We start from the raw sequence: 27,955 nt of genomic DNA on the forward strand, positions 1-27,955 counted from the left end.
CAGTTGAAAACTGCTTCTTATACTATCTGTCTCTCCTACACCACTAGATTTTGTACTCAGTAGGACTAGTCACCAAGGTACTTTTTCACACATTAGTTTACAATGATCCTGGCTAACAGTGTTTCAGCTGCAATACACTTAAAATGAAACAATAACAAATTATTGTATAGCATACTGTATTTCAGAACAGACCTCTTAGCCTAGGAAGCTTTCAACTTCCCTGTGGCATTTCAAAATACATACTAATGCTACTATTTTTATTTTATTTTTTTACTTGAAGCTACTTAATTTGGTGTGGAGCCATTTCACATGGAGGTAATCAGATTTTTTGTTGGAAAGTTTGTCTTTCTCTATTACTTGCATTGGGTAATTGGGTATGATTTAGACCAGTAACAGCTGCCCCAAATATTGCTTTTTTGCACTTTATTGGTCTCTTCTTGCTTTGTAAATAGGTCAGCAGTAGCAAAGGGCCATATAAAGTGTCTCAACTATGGAGACTGTTGAGAAAACAACTTCTCTGAAATGAATGAGAGCAGCGGAATGGAAGACCCTAAACACGTCATACTATTTCCACCTTTCTCCCCCTCCCTGCTTTGGTCCCTTCCAGCTCCTTTGAGATGGGTTTGTGGATTTTTTTTCCTCCTCGGATCTGATAAAACAATATTGGATGCACTGTTTTTCTTGTTACTGATCACTGGGGGAGGGGGTCATTTGTTTGTTAGTTTACTATTTGTTTTTTCCCTGCAGAGGGCAGATTCTGTCCATCTTATGTAAGTCCACAACTGGAAGTGGTAGTGTGTCCACGAGTTTTCCTTTAATAAGTTCTCTTTCTTTTGTATGCTGTGTATTGCTGCTGTGGTAGCAACTAAAGCAGAGAAATGTTGGAAAATCTGGAATCTCTGTTGATCACTGTTTTCTGTCCCTGCTTTAAGATGGAGGGTTTTTTATTTAAGAACCTAAATGCCTTACCCTGTTCCTTAGTTTTTCTTGGTGTAGATAAAGTTCTTCAGGAACATCTCCTGAAGCTTCTTGTCCACAGCAGAAATTAGCTTGTGATATTCTGTCTTTTTTTTTCTTTTTTAAAGTGTTTTATATACGAATAAATGAGAGAAATGGGTATAAAGTGGGAATGTGAAGTAATACTTGGATTAATTGTAGAAGAGTAGATTGGGAGTTGAATGTATTCAGTGAGATCAGACAGTTTTTATACAACATGATGTAAATAAGTTTTTAATAGGTTTATAGTTCTTGATTTTTTTAAAAGCTATTACTCTTAGCCTTAGGAAAATGACACAATCAAAGTCCTACAGGATTCTGTAGCATAGTCAGATCAAGAACTAGATGATTTTGTTCCCTTAAGTGTCCCCATGCACCACAGAATTGTTTAGGTTGGAGAGGATCTCCAAGATCATCAAGCCCAACCACCAACCAGTGCCAAATCTACCACCAAACCATGTTCTTAAATGCCACATCTACACGACCTCCAAGTACTTCCAAGTATGATTCAACCACATCCCTAGGTAGCCTGCCCCAATGCCTGACAACCCTTTTGGTGAAGAAACCATGACGACCCATGTGCTGAAAAGCCTACAAAATGGGAAGCGAATTATTAAAGGCCCATGTTTTTATTTTTGTCTGATTTGGAATATATTTTAAATTAAGGTCTGGTCACCCTGCAGGCTGCAATTGTTAGTTATTTTATATAACATTTCATATTTAGAGCTTCAGGGTGTATGACAGGTATAAAATAGGCAATTTCATAGAAGACATCTGTGCAAAAGCATGGCTTTGCTGAAATGGTGCTAATTTTTTCCATAAGTAGGTCATAGGAAAGAGCAATCCAATATGAGAGTCTTTATTTGTTTAAATGTCTAAAACCCAATCTAACTGACTAAAAGAATGAGAGCATACAACAAAAAGTCCCACATGACCAAATAAACAGCATTTGAAAGAAGGCAGTTTGTTTTCTAATATGTGCTTTATTTTTTATTAGTTATGGCCTCCAAAATTGTATATCTTTTAGTTAATTTAGTTTTTTAAGAACATAACTTACTTTGTTAATTTGGTATGGAGTTAGTCTGTTATCACAAAACACCCTAGCAAAAGAGATTGGCAGAGTTTTCATTGTAAACACAGGGCTCTTTTCAGTTAATTATATGCAAATCAGCTTTGTTAACAAACACGTAAATAACTCTACCGTGTCTTCATTAGCCTGGGAGATACAGTACATTTCTCAAGGAACTAGACAAGGAATATTAATCAAAGCAGCTTGTAAGTTTTAATGAGCTTATTAATTGTTGACCTCTGTATTTCCAAGAAGTGGTATTAAAAGTGAAAGATAACTGAGATATTTTTGTGAAGAAATATTATGCAGATATATATGGGAAAAACATTCATGGCCAAATTTGGGTCATGTAAAATAAAACCTCAATCTAGCTGCTGGCATATTGTTAATTCATGTTTTTCTAAAAAACTATATACTGGCTGATGAGGGTTTAATGGGAGAAATGTTCTTTTTGCATTTGTCGAGGAAGAGGAGGAAAAAAAGGAATAAAGTTCAGTTTTGTTGTTTCCTGGAGCAGGTTTTTTAACTTTACAAACCAGTAGTGATGCAGTTCTGAATCTCCTTCCTAAACAGATATCCTGAATGTTAGGTGATTCTAGCTGTTATTTTGGTGTTTGGACAATTTTTCAAAATAATCCTGAAAATTACAAACAAAAAATGAACATGGAGGCAAGGCTGGGAAAGATCTCTGTCCTGCATGGCCAGCTGGCCTTGTCACACTCTGCACATCAAGCCCATTAACGATAAGTAGAAGGGTGAAATCCAGCCTGAGGAGTCTGGTGGTGAAGTTCATTGATGCCTTGCCTTGAGGGCAACCTTTAAGTTTGACCCTCAGCACTGATCAACCCTCACTGTCATCCCTGCTAAACAGAGGAATGTACTGCTTCACATGGCTAATCCAGATATTGTGGAAAAGGATGGAATCCAGCTCTGACAACAGCCTTTAATGTTGTGTGCAGGAGTAGACTTTGGTGTAATTAATCCTCTGATTAATTTCTAATAGCTGTCTAGCCATGTGTCAATAAACAAGGAGGATACATGACAATAAAACTGTCAGAGTAACTAACATGCAGTGTTGCTTCAGAGAGAGACAGACAAGAAGGGAGAAAAAATGAGTAGAAGAAGAAATAAAACAAGGCAAACCATGGACTGAGATTAAATGGAGTCTAAGCAGGAGAGACAAATTTTGTTGCCAGCTGATCTTTCCTAATTTGATTTGGTCATTTCCAATTCTGAAGGATTAGCTTGTTTCCAGAGTGGGAGGACGGATAGCTGATGATTAGCTTCTGGTACCTGAGTTGCTCTGGTCTACAGCTCTGAGCCTTCCATGGCAACGAATGATGGCGTCTACTTACTTTCTGCCACTGCTGTCTACATGAAGCCATTGTAAACCCTTGTAGATTTATGCATCCAAGAGACTGCACCTGTGTAGTAATGAGTTAAAAATGCTGGAAACTAGACTGTACCTCATTTGGTGCAGCAAAAACAAGAACTAAACAAAATATTCTATCAGCCACTAATTTGTTCCAGAACTTTACCACCTAAACTTTTATGAGGTGGGGTAGAAGTTAAGATTAGCAGTTCTTATGACCACATTTCATTTTTGACGAGAGAAAATTGAATTGGAAATATTTTTATCAGTTCTACTAGGTTAATTAGAGATGAAAAGGGAAAAAAAAAAGATTGAAGAGAATTGTTTACTGAGATATTTCTAAATCCTGGAACATTAGAGACCCAGGAAAGCCCAAATGCCCATCTGTCCAGAGATCACACTGCTTAGGGAGAACTGAGCTGCAACACAACCCATGATATTCTTAATTAGTCTTTGTCTTCTGTATTCCAGTTCTCTCAGATATTCTCTCTTAGATATTCACTTGAATTTTTGAGCCAGATAGTCATAACAACTGCAACCTATCTCAATTTCAAGTCTGCAAAATGCTTGTGGCAATAATTCTAAGTGACATAAAACAGAGCAGTTGCATGTGGTGGTGGTTATGTGGTGAGTTTTGTTTTGCTTTGCTTTGTTTTGTTTTTTCCTCTTTGAAAAAAAGCATTCTGCTCTGAAACAGTCACAGACTTTCTGGAAATTTTAAAAGGGTAATTCAGTATCCTCTTTTCCATTTGAAATCTCTTCCATCAGTTCTTTCTTCCTACCATCATTGCTGACATTGATTTATTTCAATTAAGATTCTTGTGTTCAAGTACCATAATTAGCCCCTGTCACTACTAATTCTCATCCCCTTGGATTATATAGATAGAACTAAAATCCATGTGGACTAGTTCACTGGCATTTGATCACCTGCAAACTGGAAGAAAAAGAGCCCAGAATTCCCCAGTGAGGCATACTTGGGACCAGGAAAATATTTCAATGCCTGTCTCACGGAATCTATGGGTCTGTGTGTTTTGAATGGGTTTATGTAATTTCTTTCTGATGCTATTTTCTACAAATCCTCCTTCAACCTTCTTTAAAGAATGGAAATTAACCATAAAACAGCTTTTTCCATAAGGCCCCAAAGGAGTCTAATATAGATCCATTACTCAGAAGTGGCTGTAAGTTCCCAAAAATGTGCTTTTAAATGGAGCTATTAAACGTGCTTTTATCCTTGGAAGTAAAGAATATGAATAATACAGGTTACCTTGGGTAGTTGTTTGCTATGCTAAATCAACTTGACTATACTTCACTGCACACCACATCTTCAGTGGGCCTATGAAATACCCATTCCATGCCAGATTTCTCTTGGTGACAGTTTCCCTGCTTCCATTGCATTAGGGAATTGCAGTTTCATGTACCCATGCAGGTACCTTCAGGCTCCTGAGAAAGGTGGCTTCTACTCACTCATGCAGTGTGCTGAGGCAGTGTTGGGGTGCAATCACATCAACCAAAGCAGAGCCAAAGCAGAGTGCTGATTATTATGATGTGCATAAGAAACACACAAAATTTGATGGGAAAAGATAATAGGGACATGTCTGCTTTTATTTTCATTCTCTGGGATATTTTCAGAGCTTGATGTCCATATCTCGGTTGCACTAGTTGGTTTTTATCTTCTTTTTGCTTACAAAAGCCAAGAAATAATACCTGGAATGACATATTCAAATAAAGAGGCAGAAGATGAATGCCTTGTTTGGTGTGAAAGTCTACACTCTTTGAAATTAGACCTTTTCATAGTCAACATGAATACAGTGCCTCTCCTGCCCTTTAAGAAAAAGCCATTAGAAGGCAACATGGGAAAATATGTACCTCAGACTGCTCATAGTCATACACACACAGAATTTATGATAAAATCTGGAGTAAATTATTGTCAAGCTTTGTAAACACAGAATTAAGCACTGTAATATCTGAGTCCTGCATAAAATTCTTGCAAAAGGCTCCCATAGCTTTCAGGGAGAAGGCTGTATACATTATAAATAGTTAATGCTTCATAGGATAGAAATTCAGTGAAACAGGAAAGTGCTTGTTCAAATTATTTTTTGTAGGTTTTTTGGTTTGGGATTCTTTTGCCCTTTTTTTTCATTTTTTCTCTCTGTGGGGCTCTGGATGCTCTCTCTTTCTGGGGACTAAGGAAACTGGAGTTTGCTGAACCAGAACCTGTCTCAGACCTTGAACATTCATCTCCTGCTATGATAGGGTTTGGGATGCCTTTTACTTTAGCTGAGCAGGTGGGGGGAGTCTTGTACCTTAAGATCTTTTTCCAGACCAGTGACTCACTAAGGAGATAAGGAGACCTGTAATATTGATTGGATTAAGAAAGCATCAAATAGCCTTTCACCTTTATCTGATCAGCTTTCTGTATCAAAATGTGAACACGAAAACAAGAGCATTAAACCTTGAGCCTTTCTCCCCGTGCTCAGGAAAACTTACATACATTAAAGAACATTCGGTATCACAGAAACCAGCTGTGTTTGAGGCCTAGGATTAGGCATCTTTTGGGAATATTTGAATCCAGGACAGATATTTTTTGCTTCTCTCAGTGTACAGAGATCTGATTTTCTGATTCAGATGAGGAGAAAGACTGCAATTTTTCTCTAAACATAGTAATGTTTAAAGGAAAGTAACGGAGAAAGCTTCTCTGATTTACATGTTTCAGTGCAGTTTTCCAAGGTATGAGATAACCTGAAATTAATTGCAAAAATTTAGCCAGGCAAGAGAAGTCTCACTGCCTATACTGCTTATAGGCCAGCTTCATACTGAAGCCACAAGTCTTTTATTAAAGTGAATACTATTTTCTATATTTTTCATAATTCTATTATAGAAACTGACTATTTTTCTGACAGTTAAATGTAAGTGCACATGCACAAACAGACAAACAAGAAGAGTGTGAGCACAATGCCTGCAGCATTAATTGTCAGAATTCGTAAGTTTCAAATGGAAGAAAAAGTAAAGCATCCTTCAAAATAATGATCAATTTAGGTTGTCCCATCAAAAAAAAAGCAGCTTAGTGTCTTGCATTGACAAACTACTGCAGGGAGGAAGTATTAATAAGGGAACAACAGGAACGCCAGGGCTATTCAAAAGAATTAAAAAGCCTTGGAAAGCTCCTACTTCCACTCTGTCTGTAGTGAAAACTAATGCAGTGAGGAAAAGGGTAGAAAACTTTATCTACCACAGCTGTGCGCAGTTATTTCCAAGTGAATGCCCAGCTCTGCAGTTGTTGCTGGCCTCTGGGGCTGAGGGTGTGTGTTTAAGTCCCAGTGTTAGCACAGTATATGCCCAGCCTGGGCAAGGAAGCGCCTTGCAGAGCAGCACAGAACACGAGCTGTGCTAGCACCAAAGTCGCCTTGTCCATGGGTAAGGTTGGAGCTCAGCACTGTCCTGAGGGTGCAGGTCCTATGTGGCACTATCACAGGGGTGGGGTGGTATACGAGGGGGTATAGCACACCCATATGCTTCTGGTTTCTTCCCTAGTTTGCCATGAAACCTGGTGCAGCCGTGAAGCCACCCATCTCATCGCCCACCCATCGCATTGCCTGCCTGATGCATTGCCCACCCACTGCATCACTCACCCATCACATCACTCACCCATCACATCCCACTATGTATCACCCACCTATCCCACCACCTCATCACGTCACCCACTGCTCTCCTTGCCTGCTCCTCGCATCCCCTGCCCTGGCCGGGGCCTCGCGTCGCTGAGCACCTGCTGCCGTAGCTGCGTCTGCAGAGACCCCTCGTGGAGATGCAGCAGATACCAGGAGAGGGAACTGCCTTTTTTGTTTCTTTAAGTGTTTATGTTTAGCAGTATTAATTCCTTCATGGTCTTAGTGAAATAGAAAAAGGCCATCTCCCTGGGGAGAGAGCAGTTCCCCAGGAAGGCCCCGTGGGTGCGGCATTGCTGAATTTTCTAGATTCATCATAAAAAAAACACCACACTTGCAGAAATGTGTTGTGAAGGGAAATTCCATTTTTGCTCTCTCACCCAAACCTGAATGGCATCCCTAAAAATCATCTGGGGTTTTTGGTTTTGTTTGTTTGTTTGTTTGGGGATTTTTGCTTGCTTTTGTTTTTTGGGGGTTTGTTTTCAGTTTTGGGGTTTTTTGTTCTTGGTTTGGTATTTTGTTTTGTTTTTAGTTTCTAGTGACAACGAAACCCCAAAGGGAGCATATCGACGCAAGTGGTTCTGGATTTTTCAGTACAGGTATAATTTCCTGCATTTCCCATTACTGCCCTGCCTCAAGATTGTATCTTTAGTCCTGCCTGTTTGGAAGTAGGACATAAAGAGCAGAATTCTCCAATTCATGGGAGGTTTGATGCCTTCTCCAGTCTTTTGCCTTTTTGGAATCAGAAGGAGCTGCAGAAAGCTCATCACTGACTCCGGACAGTAAGAATGCATCCAAACCAGGACTTTAGGATCTCTCTCTAAACTCTTGCCCAAAGTATCTGAAGTCCTCCTTCTTCTCCTCTCTCAACAGTATAATTTCCTGCAGTACCATGGTACTAATTTACAGACTAAATTTTCTCCGCAGTGTAAGGTATGAGCAGATTCTAATACTGGCTCCTTTTTCTATTTAATCATTCTTGAAAAGAATGTTTATCTGAGTCCAAGGAAGAGGCGGGGAAGGCTAATTGGTTTGAAAATTTAAACCCTCTCTTTCCCACCTGAAACATGATACCTGAGCTTGATATAAAACTACATGGTGTCAGCTCAGTGATGCCTTTTGCCAGCTCTGTGTACTTTTCCCTCACTATGTGTTGTGTCCTATGCCTTCTCTGCATGATTGTGTAGAACCCTTATTCTTATGAAATCTGCCTTTCTTTGCTGTAGACATTGGCCTGTATATATTGGATGTATGCAGGTGCCTGAGGCCAAGGTTCACATGTGAGAACTCCAGATCGCATCAGTACTCAGCCTTTGGCATGGCATCAGCTCCTTTCCAGCTAAGGAAACTAGGCTTGATAGCACAGCATGTCTGTGTCTCTGCTTACCTTGCAACTCATGGACCAGTTTTGGTAAGATAATGACAGAAGAGGATATATCTTAATTATATTGATTTTTTTAAAAATCTGTTTAGATAGTACAAACAGCCACAAAGAATACAGGAAATTCCTCTGAAGATATGAATACTCAAGTAATCCAACTGCAACAGTTTTCTCAAACTGTAGGAACTCCGCTGTAAAACCTTTGGTGTTATATTTGCTCTATGTTCCTTTGTATGAGGAAAATAGACTTTACCGTTACTACAGAGCCTTTGTGATAAAAGTCCAAATAAACTCTCATTGTAAACTCTGTAAATATCATATTCTTTGCTCCCCTCTCTTGGGATTTGAAATGTATGCATATGGAGTTTGCAGAGGAACTTTTGGAAAGCTGATGCAGATGGACAACCATATAGAACTTCAGGTCTTGGAATATGAGTAACTGTCACCATCACACAAGTACATCATAAAATCTGTCAGAATGCTGTGAGAGAAAGCAGAAATAGCTTTTTTTTTTCCTAATCTTCTTCTGAATGCCCTGTCTGGTTGCAGTGCAGCTAAAGACAATGGGAGCTGTGAAAGATGAGCATATTTAAATTTCTCCCTTTACGCTTCTGAAAATAATAATCAAATAAAAAGTTAGTGTGAATGAGTGTGAAACCCACAAATCAAAACCAGAAAGACAAATAGTTCCTCTGAAAGACTGCTGGCTGAAATTAATGTCAGATTCCCACAGTGAGTCCTTCATAAAAAGTAACATGAAAATCTGTGTTTCTGCTTATCATCTACAGTTGCAATACTGGCATATTTTCATTTCCTATCTTTTCTCCTCTCTCTTGGTTTGGAGCTCAAGGAGAAGGTCCTGTCTAGAATTTATTGGCAATTGTAAGAGGTTAAAGTTTTTTAATTAGCTATTAAAATGCATACTAATGTTAGGGCTTCAGAGGATGTGCTCCTGTGATGTGTTAATTCATTTTTAATGTGGAAAATTAAGAGTGGGGTTTAAAAAAAAAAAATCTGTGAAGCATTGCCTGATGAGTTGGCTGGATCTGCTTGGTCATCACATCATTTCACCTTTCGTGGTTCTGGGCCCTTTTCATGGGGCTGAATCTAAATGACAGAAGTTACAGGTGCATTGCTTCCATCATGCCAAGTTCCTGTTTCTTATTCCTTGACTCCAGCCTTCTGTATTGCAGACCAGGTTACATGATCTTCTCACCTAAGGTTTGTTCTGACCCAGATGTCACTAAGTTGTGTTTGATGAGGAAGAAGCGAAAAGATCAACCCAGATCTTGTCAGAGGTGTCAGTAACAGCCAGAGAAAGATGAAGATAGATTAAAACATTATCCGTTAATTTAAGTGCTTCGACCCAGAGTGTGGATCTCTTCCCTTTGAAGTTTATCTCTAATCATGATAATGATTTAAGTAACAGTAGAAGATACTTTGCATTTTCTCAACAACTTCAAGCTCCACTTCCAAGCTGGGCTATTTCACCTTTTTTTCTTTTTCTTTTGTTACTGGGCTTTAGAAATGATCTCTATAGAGCAGTCAAGAAACTTTTGTTGTCTTCACATTCCAGTGAAGTTGAGACTCCCATATAGACCACTGAGAGCCATAGGCAAAATCTGTCCTTAGGTGAACCTACCCTAGTTGATGCTACAATCAGTTCTTTCCATATGAAAGCAGCTCTTTGGAACACAGAAACAACATGCCTTCAAGAACTGGATCCAGCAAGTCACAAACAAATAACATAACTTTGATTGATGCTTAGTGTTACCCTAAGAGAATGATTGGGTGTATTTACAGCATAGACTTTGTTTGATTAGGTTTGTACCCTTTCATGTTATTTAAAATTCCTTTACACTTCAGTGTTGCAAGAAAAACACTCTAAAATATTCCGGTAGCATGAAAAACAAAGCATAACATACAGAGTTTATAACAGAATGAAAGCTAGTGCTACAGCATTAGTGGTTTGATTATTAGATTTCTTTCATTTTAACTCTTGTCTTACTCTCCTTCTCAGCAATGCATGCATCCATTGTCAAATGTCAACATTAATATTGTTTCAGCTGAAGTGATACAGTTGTGCAAGAGGATTACAGCCTTGTCAGTAGTCCTGGTATTTGCACTCTCATTCACACGCATGAAAACCTCAGGGATTTAATTTTCAGATCACATGTGATTCTATTGATTGAAGTCTACAGGGGTCAAAGAGTAATCTGCAATTTTTTGTCTCCTGTGCTTGTATTAAAGGCCTGTCTATTGCAGAGAGGACAGTGGGGGGTAAATAAATACAGCAGCTGGTGAAAAACACATGAGATTATTCTCAAAGTTTCTTGGTTTGTTGAGGTTTTTTTGTGTTGTAGTTTGTGGGTCTTTTCCCTTTAAGTTTTATCAGTTCCAACTCTGAAACTGGGAGATATCAATCTTTTCCAGTTAGGTAAGCTTTCTGATTCCTTCAGAACTGTAAATGATGGTAATAAAACTGTATATTTAGATTGGCCTTGTGTGAAGAATTATGTCAGGTAAGAAAATTGTTTTCTTCCTCAACAAAAAGGCTAAGTTACCCTTGGAGCCTTTAAAACTTATGTTTGCTATAGAAAAGATGCAGACCATAAAAGTTTAGGTTCTGTAGCTCTAATTGCTCATGCTGTGTTCTCACCCCATCTCACATGTTTAAGTTGAGTCAGAAAGAGTCTGCTTCTTGTAATGGAGGAATTGAGGGGAAAATCTAGGTGATTCAGAGGTCGTTTCTCTTCTCACAAGCTGATTGCTGAACTAAGATATTAGCCTGCAGAACTGGAGGCCTCTGCAGGAAATGGTCTTTATCTGACAGATGGATGTAATACTGCACTTCTACCTATCTCCAACTATGATAATGGCCCTCCCCTGTTTTCTTCCCAAACTAGACTTTGCCATTTGGGGTAATGGCAGAACCTAATTTTTCTTTCACCTTCAGTTTCAGTGATATGTCTTCATTCCTGCTACTTTTTACATACACTTTGTTAGTTAGTTCCACCCCAGCAACAGCTGCATTTCTGTTTCAATTAGGTCTTTGTATCATGCTTTTTCCAGCAGCATCTATCAGTATCCCAGTGAATAATGCGACTCATTGGTTCTGTGTTTTTTCAGCCTACTACTTGGTTTATGTGTTATTTTCTTATTCTTCTGATAGTGATTGAAGGAAAATTTTTTCTTTTCCTTTTTCTTTTTTTTTCTTTTCTCTTTTCTTTTCTTTTCTCTTTTCTTTTCTTTTCTTTTCTTTTCTTTTCTTTTCTTTTCTTTTCTTTTCTTTTCTTTTCTTTTCTTTTCTTTTCTTTTCTTTTCTTTTCTTTTCTTTTCTTTTCTTTTCTTTTCTTTTCTTTTCTTTTCTTTTCTTTTCTTTTCTTTTCTTTTCTTTTCTTTTCTTTTCTTTTCTTTTCTTTTCTTTTCTTTTCTTTTCTTTCTTTCTTTTTTCTCCTCTCCTCTCCTCTCCTCTCCTCTCCTCTCCTCTCCTCTCCTCTCCTCTCCTCTCCTCTCCTCTCCTCTCCTCTCCTCTCCTCTCCTCTCCTCTCCTCTCCTCTCCTCTCCTCTCCTCTCCTCTCCTCTCCTCTCCTCTCCTCTCCTCTCCTCTCCTCTCCTCTCCTCTCCTCTCCTCTCCTCTCCTCTCCTCTCCTCTCCTCTCCTCTCCTCTCCTCTCCTCTCCTCTCCTCTCCTCTCCTCTCCTCTCCTCTCCTCTCCTCTCCTCTCCTCTCCTCTCCTCTCCTCTCCTCTCCTCTCCTCTCCTCTCCTCTCCTCTCCTCTCCTCTCCTCTCCTCTCCTCTCCTCTCCTCTCCTCTCCTCTCCTCTCCTCTCCTCTCCTCTCCTCTCCTCTCCTCTCCTCTCCTCTCCTCTCCTCTCCTCTCCTCTCCTCTCCTCTCCTCTCCTCTCCTCTCCTCTCCTCTCCTCTCCTCTCCTCTCCTCTCCTCTCCTCTCCTCTCCTCTCCTCTCCTCTCCTCTCCTCTCCTCTCCTCTCCTCTCCTCTCCTCTCCTCTCCTCTCCTCTCCTCTCCTCTCCTTTATTTTCTTGTGAAAAACATCCATGTGACTCTCAATTTGTGTTAGAGAATAATAGTATGAAGCCAAGAGTGTGAAACTGGAGAAGATGGGGTTGTTTCTGGAAGTCCTCAGTTTCTAGTATTGTTTATTAATGCAGTCTTGGGGAATGACCAAAAATAATTAAGCTCTGTGCAACAACAACCTTTGCTCTTTAGAAAGAATCACTGCAGTAGAGGAAATGCCACTGCAACTGTTGATGTGTGACATCTATTAGCTGCATCCCTCTCTCGGAGCCAAAGCAATGAACTGAATTTTTACTTCAAAAGATCAAAATATAGGAACAACCACTTGATTTACTACGTGCTGAGAGAAAACCAAGTTGGAGAGAGATTTATTTGAAGTTGTGGTTACTGGGTCCTTAGTATAAGTTAAAGTTGGAGCATCACAGAATAAACTAGGACATGGCAGTAAAACTTCAGTAACTAAAAGCATTTATGTTTGAAAATTTTTTCTCTGGAAACAGGATGTCTTAATGATAGATTTATTCCATTGATTTTGCTCTGGGAAAAGAGGAGGAAGGAATACTAATCTTCTATGGGCTGGAGAAGACTGGAGCTGTACATCCTTGTCATAGGATGTGGAAGGTAGAAGGTTCTATGGCAGCTTCCTTCCTGCTAAAACAGAGCCACAGCCTCATTTCATCTTCAAGAAAAGGCATCTTTTTCAGTTTCCAGATTTAAAAGTTGTAGAGCTTTTGGAGTCAATGGAGGTCTTGGCCCTTCTGTTCAACTTTGTTTTTTCTTCAATGGAATAAAGAATGAAAACGAAAAACAGATACCTTTGTGCCTTGCTTGTGCCGCCCTGGTCTTAGGACAGGATGGATTGAGGTGGGATTCCTAAAGCATGGGACTCATCTGTATTCCTATCTCCTCAAAATCAGAGAGAGTTAGTCTGGGACTTAGAACGTGTTTGAGCTCTTCTGTAGCTATAGATTCATCTAGCTCAGTGAGGAGATGCAGTACAGCCTCTGAAGAATATTTAACAAACTACATTCCAAAACTGGAAGATTAAAAAAATCTTTCCATATCTTTCCCTCCATCCTTAGCCTTAACTAGGAAGTAAATAACCTCAGAACATAGTTTTGGAATGAGTTACAATGTGGTTTTGTTTCTTTATATTTTGAGTCACATCTTCATGAAAATATACTGTCATGGTATTGTAAGAGACTCTAGTGGCTTATCTTATTTAATGCTGCTCCATCAAGGTTGCCACATGAACATAATCTTGTAAATGAAGGAACCAGTGCAAAGACGATCAGTGTCAGACTTTGACACATATTATATGCTTTTCTGATCATCTTCCCTTCATGGGGATCAAAGGCTGGAATATGCTATCAGACTAGAAAGGACCATCAACGTTTTATTCATTTATTTATTTATTTACAGATAGCAGCAGAAAATGAAAGGTTGCATAAAAATTACTGTGAAAGTAATTTGAGTATACTTTTTTGGTTGGTATTTAGAGTTTGGGTACTCCATTATGAAATGCTAATGCAAGAATCCCAAGATGTTGGGAATGTCCAACACAAGACATTTTATCTCTGTATCAAAACATTTTTCCCTATGTGCAAGACAGTGCATGAACTACAAGAATTGTGCAGCAAGATGAAATCTGTAGTCCTCAATACTTCATTGTTTGCTGGCTCAATTTCTTTTCTCATTAGGGATATGAATGTTATTTTTGCAGTATTTTGACCAGCCACATTCATTTCAGATTGGGACTTGCACAGTAAACTGTCACCTCTAACTACTGTGTGCTTTTGTAGTCCAGTCTGTTCCTCTGGGAACAAGAAACACAACTGTTCAGTCCGACCAGTGATCTGGTGACCAGTTCTGATGAGGGACAGTGTGGATAAGAGCGATGGTGAGACCCTTGGGGTTGCCGTCTGATCAAAAGATCACCTGCAAGGATCAGTCCAGCCATCATCCTGTAACCTGATATTACAGCTGCCAGCTTGCTGCAGGATCTGAAACTTTCTTTGGGGCACTCTCTGGCGTCCTGGAAATGAATATACCTGAAATTTTTGGTTATATCCACACTGGCAATTATAATCAATTTCTTACAGTTATGTATGCAAGAAAATTGCATGTTTATTGCATGTGTAATGGCAAGAAAATCTTTGTACAGCTCAGAGAGGTACTATTAGCTGTTTCTGTAAGGGAACAGAACTGCTGACTGGTGTTGTCTTTCTCTTCTTGCTTTCTTTCCTAGGAAAAATTTCATCCATACTAGGAAAGTTTTTTAGGATCACTTTCTTTGGAAAACTTATAAATTCAGATAAATCCTTAGAGATGCATCAAAACTAGATACTGTGAAATGTACAGCTTCTCATGAAATCAGATGAATTCATAATAATACACATAATTTATATGATGTCTGAGATGATCAAAACTCTGTACAGACATTAACTCATTAAATGGGACAATAGTTGCAAGCTGTCACAACTTTGATTTGTAGAACTTGAAGCCACACTCAGTTTAATCCTAAATAGACTAGAATTTCAATTTCCTTCCTCTGTGGAAAAGATTTTTTCTGTGTGTGTGAAAGATACAAACAACACATGATTGTGTGTGAGAAATATGACCAAATGTTAGAGCACTATGAAATGGAAAGCTCTAAAAATAAAATTCATAGCTGTTTATTTCCACATTAGCAAACAATTGTTGGAGGATCACAACATAAAAAGCAACAGAACTCTCTCTGGGCTCACTTTCTGTGACTGGACCTGAGGAATAAGTCAAAGCACCGTGTTCCTGAACCATCCACAGCTGGTTTTGTGGGGAGGAGTTGATTTATAGTTCGCTTTTTAAGTTCAAGTGGTTGAAAATTCTAAAAATCAGAAGTCCAAGATATGATCCCAGAACCTGCTTTTAAAAAATACATAAGTTGGTAGGAAGTCTTGGATGAGCTGTCTCAGTTAATTGTGTGTGTTCACAGGGCAGATATCTCCCTCTGAACTAGTCTCCCCAGACTCACTGGTAGGCAATGAAATTAAGTAATGGTTTCTCCGGAATCTTGCACAGCTTTATTTGGTCTCTTAGAAACATTTGTAATGGTTTGGTGTTTGGTTTTAAAATTTATTTTTGGTTTGTTTGTTTGTTTGTTTTTCTCCAGAGTTGTGCCTTTGGTGGTTCCTTTACCTATTAAATATAAATGGATATTGGAAATGCTCAGATAAATATCTACAGATCAGCCTCTGATGTTGACTGACATTAACCTTACTTCCTACAGGAATTTTGAAGGTTATTTCCTATTTCTATTGAGACCCTAACATGAGGTACACTGGACAAAAACAACCTTTCACTGATTTTTGTGATTGTTACGTGGACATCCCAATAAACCTTTTATTCCATATTATTTATAAATCTGACTCGATTATCAAAACAGAACTGCAGCTTTACTGCTATAAAGTAACCTGGTATTTGAAATTACCAAGAAAAGCAGACTGTGGTTTCTCCTACTGCCAGAGCTATTGCTGAAGGAGTAAGTGGAATCCTGTGGTTGGCCCCTGTCAGCCACGGTCAGGCCCTCCCTGCCCTGGCAGTTGTCCTGTAGAGATCTGGAGGCCGTTGCAATGAACCCTCTACAGCGCTGAGGTCTTTTGAGTGACCTGGGCCAAGTCCTACCCTCTTGGTTTTTCCGTGAGAGCAAAGCATATCCTGGTGGTGACTACTGCAGAGTTGGTTATGGGAAAAGTGGCCAAGAGGAGGTGAGAGACATGACTGAAAATTTGGGGTGCTTGGGTTGGGGGCAGAAGGGTGTGGGAAAAAAGATTAAATCTCAGCAATCCTAAAATGACTACTAGCATCACATGCTTTTGGAGAAAAAGCTTTCTCATCAAGCTGCATATGATAATTTCACAACCAGAGAGAAGTTTCTCTTGTTTATTAGTTTTGGTTAGTGTGGGTGCAGTCACTAACTTTGGGTTTTTTACTGTGCCTGTTGAATGGGCAGTGTGACAGTGCGGCTTAAAGGAGAGCCAAAAAACCAAAGTCTTTGTGTGTGTTCAAGGTATGCCACTAAAGTATGTTTTTCTGTGGGATTGCAACTGAAAAACACCAGAATCCCTTGTGATTATGCCATGAAAAACGGGAAAATTGCAAAACCCAAACAGTTGCTGATATTGTTCCTATTGAAGAGAGCAGATGTGTATTTCAGCAACATCTGAGAAAAAAGATATGTCTGATACAAATAAAATGGCTTTTTTCTTCTGCTGCTTAGCTCAGAGGGGGAGGATAGGACACGTCTACATCCTCATCTTCTCTGGAAACTGCTTTTGATTTTGCTTCTGCCTACGTGGAGTATAAACTCCTTTAACTGCCTTTGTTTCCTGAGTTGTTTTCAGCATTTGATAAGAAGTCCCCTAATCCCCTGTTACAAAAGTACTCTACACTGCCCACAAGCAATCTGATTCCTCTGAAGTTCTGTCTTCTCATGTACACCTCACATCTCAGCATCAGTGGAGTGGAAAGAGTTATCTGCACTATTTTCATGCAAATTACTTTAAGTGAAACTTCTGGCTATAAGGCACAACAACTCAGATACCATGAGATGCATCCATTTTACTGAGCTTTCTTTTATTTGAAAGAATAGAGATCTTTGATCATTTAAATCCTCAGAAATATTTGTTCATCCCAGCTGCAGGAGACTGTGGCAGTGGGGAACACAAGCTAGGTTCCCTTTTCCACAATAAACTGTTGTCATGGTTTGAGAGCCCCAAAAATCTAATTCCCTATCTTCAACCCCCTCTCACATCTCAGCCTAATGTGAGATGGGTTTTCCAGACAACCACACGAGACTTAAATGGGGGAAAGGGAATATATTACAATGACTGTACAAATAAATATTATAATACATCATATACATAATCTTAGCTATCTCTACCATGACATAAGCATTTACAATGGATCAAATCTCTTCTCCCCTCCAAATAAAAGTCCAGGACGGAAGAAGGAAAGATCCTTTCCAGTCTCAGAGCAGCAGTTTCTCTAGAGCAGCAGTCATCTATCTTCTTCTCATGCAGCAGCTGATAGCTGGATTTCTACCAGCACACACGAGGGGGAAATCCAAACCCCCTCGGCCACTCGTCTTTCAAGCGAGGGTCTTCCTCCGTGGGCTGCGTAGCAGGGACAAAACTCGCTTCACCACGGTCATATCACAAAGTGCAGGGGCATCTTCGTGAAAGTCCCTTCCTCAGGGGGTTCACCCCTGAGTCAGAACATCTTGGGCAGCTTTCAGTTGAAAGCCTTTGCCTCAAGAGTTCTACCAGAGCTCCTGTGCTCTGTTTCAGGCTGCTAGGCTTGGCAGCAGCAGTGAGGGGGGGCCAAGGTCACCCCCCTCTGCATTCCTTCTCCATCCCAGTTCAGCTTCAGGATGTCTTTGAGCTTCTCAGCTCCTCTCTCTCCTGTGCTGCAGCACTCCAAGACCCCTCTCCTTAATTGGAGTCCATCTCCCTCCTTTCTCGGAGGTCTCAGAGGGGTATGGGGTTTTATTTTTTTCAGTTCTTACCCCAATTTCCTCTCTCTCTGCTCTCTCTCTCTCTCTCTGCTCTCTCTTTAAACAACTCTGTATCTTCCTTGGCTGCACGCTGTTTTGCTGCTTCTACAGTTCAGTTCTTATCTGTTGGCTTTTAGCCATAGCCTCTGTTCACTGCCATCTCTGCTGCTGCTTTTCAGTATCTCTTGTTGCGGCTCACAGTGGAGATACATCCCCCAGCTCATAGCTACAGACACATAGTCCAGCTTAACACTGTTCCAAGTCTCTGTAGCCCCCCGCTGGGGGCTGGGGGGGGCCCAGCCCCCAGTGGGGCTGCTGCTGTTTCTCCTCATGGCTCCTACAACATGGCCACTTCTTCTACAACCAAACTACAACTACTTCTCTTCCGTTCTAAGTGTGATATGTTTATATTTCACAGAAGTGCTCATTGGTTAAAACTTCAAAACTTCCAGGGTCACCACCCCCTGGTGGTGATTTTAATGGCATTAAAATCCCATTTATGGGATTTTACCATTTTATAACTACAGAGGGAAGAACTGTTTCCCCCCACTACAACTGTTCATGATCACTGCTACAGAGGAAGGATTGTTCCCTCATATTTATAGCAGACGTGTGGAAGATGGTAGAGAATTCATTGTCTCCCCACTTCTGCTGATGGTCCAGAGCGTTACTTTGGACAAATCCCAAGCAGACTGTTCTCCAGCTCACTCCTGGCACTGCACAGCTGTTGCCTTCAGCCCTCCTAACATCCTTTCTTCTTACCCTGAAATGGCCCAAATGGCAAGGAAGGGAGGGGATGGTGTTATTTCTGGTCTGGCTCTTGCTAGAAGTGGGGGAAAAGTGGGGAAGATGAGGAAAGGAAATCTCAGATACATGGACAGGACTAGAATTTCCCCCATGTATCCAAAACTATAAATCCTCCAGTTCAGTCGAGTAAATTTATAGTGTGTTTTGGTGCTTATCTAATCCATGTCTTTCTTGCCTATGGGGTGAAATGCACTGTAAAGTGAATTTGCAGTTCCCCACTATTCTTTTTCTGTCTCTTTTAGGTGACGATCACTCTGGAAAATTTTCTGTGTATCTAGTTGCTTCAATAAAGTCATATTTGTTTCAAATATCTGGCCTCAACAATGGAATTTCATAACATGGAAAGCTGACCCTCGGGTTTGCAGAGGCCAGTTCTCTGTGCATATGTCCGTTAATAGTTTATTTGATCTGTGTTCTGTCATTGGGTGTTTAGCTGCTGGCTATTTATTTTTGGTCCATTTTTAGTTGAAATTGAAATTTAAAAGAAAAAAAAGAAAAAAAGAGAGCAAGCAAGGGAGAAGAAAGGATGTGCTTATATTGCTCTTGCTTAACGTGCTGGAAGCTTGTGCTGCTGCAGAGCTTCCACACCATTTGACCTAGCAGTGGGGAACTGAGATGATTCAGTGGCCTAAAAATATTCACAAAAGGCTCCCCTCGCATTTCAGGCTTCCTTACAATAATATCAAATATTAAAACTTCAAAGCCAGAATCCATCAGAAGAGTTCTCACTCTCCCCATTACACATTATCAAACCCATTTGTAGACTCTTTCCTAAGCTACCCTGACCTCTTCACCTCTTCAGGTGGCTTTCTGCAGCCACTGTGAGTTTGCAGAATGAAACAAGGCACGTTCCCACTTTGACATGGGTTAATCTTTGAATATGGATGTGTGAATGTGTATCTGCCTCTCTGGGGTATGGCAGCAAAACACAACCTTGAGTGTTTGCCAGTGATGTCTGCGTGCTGAGAACTGAAAGTTCTCACCGCATTCATTAAAATACATGTTTTGGGCTGAGGGCATCATTAACAGCTTGGTATTGCTCGTGGCTCCGAGAGGAGCTGTTCCCTGCCATACGGTGTGTCAGTGGGGATCACACTAATGATCTGGAACGGCGAGCTGGGCACTTGGAGGGATGTCACGCATTTCGGGTGAGGCTTTGGGGAAGGCTGGCTTAAAATGGAAACACCACTGCAGCAGGACTCCTTGAATTTTGATACGTTTCAGAAATCTGCTTCATTCTCTTTTGTTTTCTTTTTAATACGCAACATCGTGATTCATATATATGAAATGTATACTTTTCTTAATGTGCCAATTACATAAGGTCTCCTTACCTCAGAGTCCAACATTTTCTCAGTATTTTAACTTTGATGGAAAATGTCTTGCAGTGTTTATTTACATAAGTTTTATATGAACTGGATTTCTTGCTTCCAATAACCACAGTAAGTGACAGATAAAGCAAGTGTGGATTTCCCTGTGGCTCCTATGAGGAGCCCCAAAGATCAAAACTAGTATTTCTCTGTGTCTTCAGATGTGTCGAATTCTAAAGAAAGTTATTTGATATGTTAGAAGATACATTGCTTTCTGAAAGAAAATTTCAAATGCATGCACATAAGCACACACATACACTAACAAAGACGTACAAAAATGCACATTTCTGAAGGTGAGTTTTTTCTCTTTCATTTTATCTTTTTTTAATCAATAGATTTTTAAAAATAATCTTGCTTTTGTGCAGCACATAGTTGACAATTTCTGACTAACTCTGTGTAACTGAAAAACTCATCAAATTCATGCCTATCCATTGGAAACTGGACAGTCAATTACATGTGAGGCAAAGGTTCCTTGTTCTAGCCTTTCAGCCATGCCAGAAAAAATCAGCTCCAGATTTTCCTGTCCTGTTCTCTCCATAATGTGAAAAGGTGAATGGGGAAATAACAAAAAAAATGCCAGTTTCCCCTAAGCCGTATCAGTCTGTTTTAAATGTGAAGCCAAAATTCATACCAGAGCTAGCTTCTGAGGTAAAGCACATCCAAATATCTTTAATGAGTTCTATTTACAATCTGGCCTTCAGTTATTATTTAATCCAAAGAAGCCAGCTTGTCTTTACTAATTACACATTACAAATACCTTGTCATGCTTTGTACATTAAGGCAAAGTAAGAAATCCAATACACATAAGTTAATGACTTTTAGATCTGTGCGAAAGCTTGTCTTACAAATGCTTCGAGGTCACTGGGAGGTTTCTCCATGTAATCAAATTTCTTGAGCTTGGCCTCTGTGAGGTAATAAACAGGAAGAGTAATTAACAGATTATCTAAACTAGCAAAAGGTTGAGAATCTGTCCTTCTCTATCAGAGCAGGAGTGATTTGGCAGGGGCTGAAGGCATCAGAAACTGGCTCCACTTTGTCATCCTCTGCTGATGCTTTGCCACATCAGACCTGCTGAGCAGCAGGCTTGTAAACAAACATGTTTACACTGCCACCTCGCATAAAAAAATTCTATGGCTTCAATTTAGATGCCATTAAATCTTCAGCTGGAGACTGTTGTGTGACACTTTTGATTATGCATGCATAACATACTGTAACTCAATGACAATGTTGGCTTTTCCTATCATTCTTAAGCAAAATAGCTCTCTTAGCCTGTGACTGTAGATGACAGATGTTTCAGATCAATCACTGTAAAGAGATAACAGGAGTGTCTTGGATCATTACAGGACATGAATCTTTAAAAGTAATTATAGGTGGTAACAACCAGTATGACAATTGAGTCCCTCTAGCCTGTGTTTCACCTTAGAAAACAACTACGTGTGATATTTCCCCATAGGAACATGCTGCTGACTGCCTCATCCTGCTGCTTTTTGACATGAAGTCACATTGTGCATGCTAAAAAGGAGAAATGTTCTTAGCACAAGTTTCTCGTTAGCATAGCAGATCTAATTGGAATCTAAGGAAGCTGGCAAGGCACTTGAATGGTAATTTTCTCCTTTTTACGTAATTTAAAAAAGAAATATTCTTCTCTTTGTGTGCTATGCAATTGAAGTGTCATATTTAGCACATCATACACCCATGGTGTATTTTATATAATCTTTCTTAACGGGGATATAATCTGTACTTATTCTTTGAAGAGCTAAATTCTTGTTGACTTCAGCTGAAGCTGAATATAGACATATTAAACAGTACGGAAAAAGTTCAGGATTTGGTCTTTTCATTGGAAAATACAGAAAGATAATACTGGATCAAAATGGCTCTTTACATTTTAAACACAGAAATAATTCTATTCAGTTTGATCGCTTCAATTTGATTTAAATACTTTAGAATTTGTTGTGTTTGTGCACCTCACTAGAAATCGTTTATAAATTCTAGCTTTAAAATGAAGATATCCTGTTGTGACTCAGTGTAGGTAGAAGTTATGGTTGAAGTCATTTGTTCTGCCCTCTTCTTCTCTCATAAGCACCAGTTTCAAGCAGCAGCACTTTAGGGTGAGTTTACTTGAAGTAGTCCACTGTTGCAGCATCTTCATAATGGGATTAAATTAAAGCGAAGGTGCTCAAATGTAGAAAAACTGATGCTTTCAAAATCCCAGAACATAACATGGGACAGGGAAGCTACAAAGAAAAAGTGTTTGGATAGCAAAGAGAAAAATGATATTGCAGCGGGAGTATATGCCTTAGCTGTGAGACCTACCATCAAGGGTTCGTGTCTGGAGCATCCTCCAAGTCAGAAGTTTTTGCAGAGGCCAGAACCAAGCTAATGAGTGGGTGGACAGTGGGTGCACACGTGTGTGTACACAACTTGGAACCAAAACTGGAGGGACCAAGTAGCTCAGCTAACAACTCTTTTTGCAACAAAGGGGACTTTGCTGCATTTCATCATACTAATTTCAGCTTAGCTTGCTGAGTGGTTGAAGTAATTTTGGATTTCAGTCTTCCCAAGCCTGGAGGCATCCATGAAAATTCAGTATAGACACTGCTCAAGGCATTTAGAAAAGTGTCACCTGGAACTGGTCAAACAGTTCACTTTCTGTTTTGCTTGAAAATCTGTTATAGCTTCTTTCCAATAAGTATTTTTTAACTCTTTATCCTCCTATCTCTTCATAATTTTAGCCTGATCTGTCTTTAGGTCTCTGATGAGAATGTCATATAAATGAGACTCAGAAAAATGAACTTCACTAAGGTCCATATGTATTAAACATACTGCCTGCTACTTTTTCACTAGCAAGGATATTCCTGACAAGCAAGAAAATTAGACTGGTTTGATATGGTCCAGTTTTGACTAAACCATTAGGGCAACAGGCTTTATTTTATTATCTTCCAGGTACTTGCAAACACATGGTGTAATATTTTGCTTCAAAATTGTTTCAGATTTTCCAGATTCTACCAAAGATAACATGACCAGTTGTAAATCTTCTCCCTGAAAAAGTGATTTAGTTGCCTTTAATCAATATTGTGAGATCCCCTCTGCCCTCCATGGTATCTCAAGCCAATTGCTGAAGATTCATTCAGTGAGTCCCCCAGATAGTCTGTTATTTTTTTAAAATCTTAACAACAGGCATGACTGCGAGTTAACTAAAATGATCTCAAATTTTTACTTTCTTTTGGTCTCTTTTCTTATCTGCTTCCCATAAACGTATGATGTGCAAACTACCTTCTAAGCTAATCTCTGATACTGATAGTTGATTAATATCCTCATTCTCTGTCCTCTAGCTGAAGAGTACTTTAGCTTAAGAAAAATATTTTGCCCTTGCAAGCAGTCTGCATGTTACTGCAGCCCTCTTCTCTTGCAGCATGCCTAGCCCCTGGAGCAGCCTTGCTTCCATCTCTGCTTCATCAACTCTTCTTTCTCTTTTTTCTTCCTTTTTTTAGCTTCCCTCTAAAGCTGTTCATTCCTCCTCTCATTACTCTTTGCTTTATTTCCCCCTTTCTTTTATTATGGTGCTTTCAAACAGTCTTATTTAACATTATAAAACACAATGGATTTTTCTTCCTCTTACAAGATAAAACTGTCCTGCCTAGTGAACACTGTCACTAGGGATCTGGTGATGTCTCTCCCTTCTACTCATATAAAACTTAATGTTAAACACAGAATATATTGGACAGATTTTACTGAAGGACCATCTTAGCTGAATTAGTAAAGCAACCAGTCTTCTCATATGAGAAAACCAGAATGGGAGAGAGAGCACAGTCTGGGGAGCCCTGTGCCTCAGAGAGAGGCAGAGATAGGGAGACAACAGAAAAAGAAACATTCCTGAGAGAAGAGACAGGCAGAAAAACCATACTTGAGTTTCAGGGAAAGGTGTGCAGAACATACTGCGGACCTGGAGAAATCATATACAGCAATAAAGTATCTAAAGCCAGGGCATGGCTGGACTTGCATCATAAAGAAAGCTTAGGTAATTTCAATATCTGTAAAACAGGAATAAGCTGGAACTAATGAATTCTTTACAATACGGTATATGCAGGCATGGGCTGTCTGAGGAAGGAAAATCCTGAACAAAACAGAAAGGGGAAATAACCACAAGATGCAAATCGTCCTTGCTCTTAAGAGAGAATGGGATCTATGGAGAGAGATACAGAATAGTCTCGAAGTGAAATCCTTCAGTGCAACAGGTGTCACAAGCACAATTTACACATTGTCTCTTATATTGCTCCCTTCTAATATTGCCCCCTTATGGCCACAGAAATCAAGGTACTCTGTTATCTTTGTCTGTACAAACAGAGTTTCTCCCTCATGATTTAAGTGACATTTTAGTGCCAGTCAGAAAACAGACCAGTTTCCTGCATTTTTTTTCCAATTTCATTGTTTCCTTGCTTCCCTCCATTTGGACTCATGTCCCAGAATGAACCTAGTTTAAGCAATCTACCTAGTTTAGATTGATTATACTATAGCTATCAATGCCAAGTTTTTAATGTAAACTACAAAAAGAAAAAAATTAAAATATTTAGGAGAAGCTCTGCAGCAGGCTGCATACAGACACAATTTCTAAAAGACAGCTAGAAGGCTCTAAGAAATATCTTTGGGCCTAAATTAATCAATTCTACTCATTTGCAGTGAATTCACACCATCAGGAGTCTGATAAGGGGCAGTTTTTTCGAGTGACTTCATAATGAAGTGCTGCAGCAAGAGACTAATAGGGAAAACAGTGTGCTGCCTTAGCCTGCACCAGCTGATGTTTGGTGACACGGTATCTGCAGGAATGTGCACTGGTTTCAGGTAAGGTGAGAGGAGTCTGAGTAGTTCTGGAGTGTTCTCTGTGCATTGACCTTCTCCCAAATAAATACTGTTGTTTAGCATGCAGTAGTTGTATCCGTGGTGAGCTCAGAACACTGAGAAAGACAAAGACCCTTCCCTTCATAAAGCACCGTAAAATAATTTCTTTGGTGCTGGAAAAACTCTCTGTGGGGCTGGATTTAGTACTAAATTACCTTGTCATTAAGGGCATTGTGTCAAGTTTCAAGATAACACTAAATGCCAGGCTACTATACAACTGAATAGAAAACTTGGAATGAATAATCTGTAAACCCCCTTTCTGGTTTACTGGAAAATCTCACAGCCTGAGAAATGCCTCAAACAGGTACTACACATTTAGTCATTCTATTCAGCCAATAATGTTGTCCAACAACTTTTGCTCTAAATCTAACATCTCCCTCAGTAAAACAGTCCTATTTTTGCTCCCTGACTAATCTAAGGACATTTCAAAATCCATATGAATACTTGTGTTTTTCAGACTAATATTTGTTTTCTGTGAGAAATTTCTGTGAGATATTTTAACTTAAATGCTGTAAGAAGGTTTTCGCTGCAAACCCTTTACCAAACAACAAAAAGTTAGCCAGCCAGCTAACCAATGGAAAAAGCCCACAACCTTTTAAAAATAATAAAATATAGTTTAGTAAAATTAACACTATGTACAACTATGAACAACACTATGTACAAATGTGCTCACTGTGCAATGGCTGTCATTAACACTGAGTGAGCAACAAGTTGTTTTAGTTCCCAGCAGGCACAACAGTTTAGTGTTATGTGTCTGAGTTCAGTACAGCCTTGCTTAAAGACCCATGTCCTTATGATATCCAGACAAGGAGACAGACGATGTTTGGAAAGACAGAAAAAAATTGGTTCGAGGTACCACCCTCCAAAAATGTCATGGTTTTTCTATTCCTCTTTAAGTCCATTTCTTTTTACCAGGTGGACTGTCCTTGTAACATAAGGGAAGATGAAGGTGGACATGTCCTCATACACAATTGTGTTGATGGCTATTCAGTAGCCAGCCAAATTGAAATAGATCTCTCAAAGCTGGCCATTCTCCTCTGGCCAAAGAAATCAAATAGAAAGGATGATCTGATTCTGCACCTGAAATGCAAGTGATTTATCCCAAAATTCAGTTTCTAATACTTCACCAGAACTCTGTACCAAATCTCTTCAGTCACAATATCCTTTCCTAGTTGCTCCCCCAGAAGATGTGTGTCACCTTAGGGTATATTGTAAAATAATGAGATAGCCTGAAGGAACAGTTTCCAAGAAAATCCAGCAAGCTGATGATGGATGGTAAATCAAGCCTCTATTGGCAGCAGCCCCCTGAGGTGTTCTGAAATCTAATTGTGTTAAGGGCTGAACTCTAAAGAAAACTTTCTAAGCTCTGTAAGAATTTTCCCTCTCCTTAGGTGACATCTTAGAAAACATTTCATGGAGTGTTATGGCAAACCTTCTAGGGCCATGCTGACCACAGATCTGCCACTTCAAGCCTGTTTACAACTGTCCTTATGAGAAAGGCTTCCTGCACTTCACTAAGTTAGAGTTTTTCTATCACTAAGTTAGGGTAGGAAATCCCTAACTTTCTTTGCTGATTCCCCATAACACATCAGGTACAAAATACATTACAATAATTCCTTCCTTGCAGTTTGGCCCTAAAACTCAGTGGATATTTTATTTTACCAGTCAACCAACATCAACTGAAGATCATTAATGAGCTTATACAAAATTCAGGAGGCAGTAGGCAATGGAAGAGCGGTTATCATCAAATTTCCTAGTCTCTAGCTCAGTTTACAGTGCTCACCCTTCAATTTACTTGCTTCCTTTCTATCAGAGTGATTCTTCTCACTGCCATGTTCCTGGGTGAGCTTCTTTAGAATCATGTTGCTCAAAAATGTCCCCTCTTTCCCCTCATCCAAATATGTTCCATAAGAGCATAAAAAAAGCTTTATTTGAAGTTGAGAGCATGTTTCTGGTTAAGTTGTTGAGGGAACCTTGAGTTCCTTTAAGTTGATCAAGAATTTCCAAAAACTCTTATTATGGTGTCTTTGTAAAGGAGAGAAAGATAATGGGGAAAAAATAGTGATTTTGGAAAAGTAAATTAATCCTGATACAATAACTTATGAACAGCATTGACTTTATAAACACTGTCAATGTTTCTTGCCTATCCAATACCCTGGGTTTCTTGGTCACTGAGGTCAGAGCCTGATGCCTGTTATTTGTATTCTCACTTCCAATTTCCTCGTGAATTACAGACAAAGTCCTGTTTGGCTAAAGATGTGACAAATGCAGACTGCATTTAAATTCAGGAGAAACCCACTCTGTTTTGATGTCTGATTAGAAATAAGAGATAGAGACAGAAGCAAAAAAAAATTATAAATGGTAAAACATAAGTTTTCACAGCCCTAAACCACCTTCTTCCATCCCCTCTTGGGTGCAAGCCATGTTCCAGGTCAACCTCTGGTAACCCCTCCAGTGCTGACCTTGAGCTAGTCAGCTCTGGGTGTATTAATTCAAGTGGTTGAGTGTCTTATTTTGGGATTAGCATCAAGTGAGAGTAGGTTTATACATTGAGGCTTGCAAAACAGGCAGATCAAACACAGGATTAGAAATAACTGGTCACTGTAAGAAACAGGAGCTCCACAAAACAATTTCAGGGATAAAGTCAGTATAGTCTTGAGTAATTCTTTAAAATGAATCTGAAAGCCCCAGGAGATTGATACTGAAAGGCAATCTCAGCTTAAGTTTTTAGAATTGTTTGCACATATTTTGTTCCTTTGTTGTCTTTATTTGAATGTCTGTTTTCTGAAAATAGAGTTAGAAATAAGAAGTCATTATGAGACAAAGGACAATATAA

The sequence above is a fragment of the Pseudopipra pipra genome, chromosome 8 (genome assembly GCF_036250125.1).
Source record: "Pseudopipra pipra isolate bDixPip1 chromosome 8, bDixPip1.hap1, whole genome shotgun sequence".
NCBI lineage: Eukaryota > Metazoa > Chordata > Aves > Passeriformes > Pipridae > Pseudopipra > Pseudopipra pipra.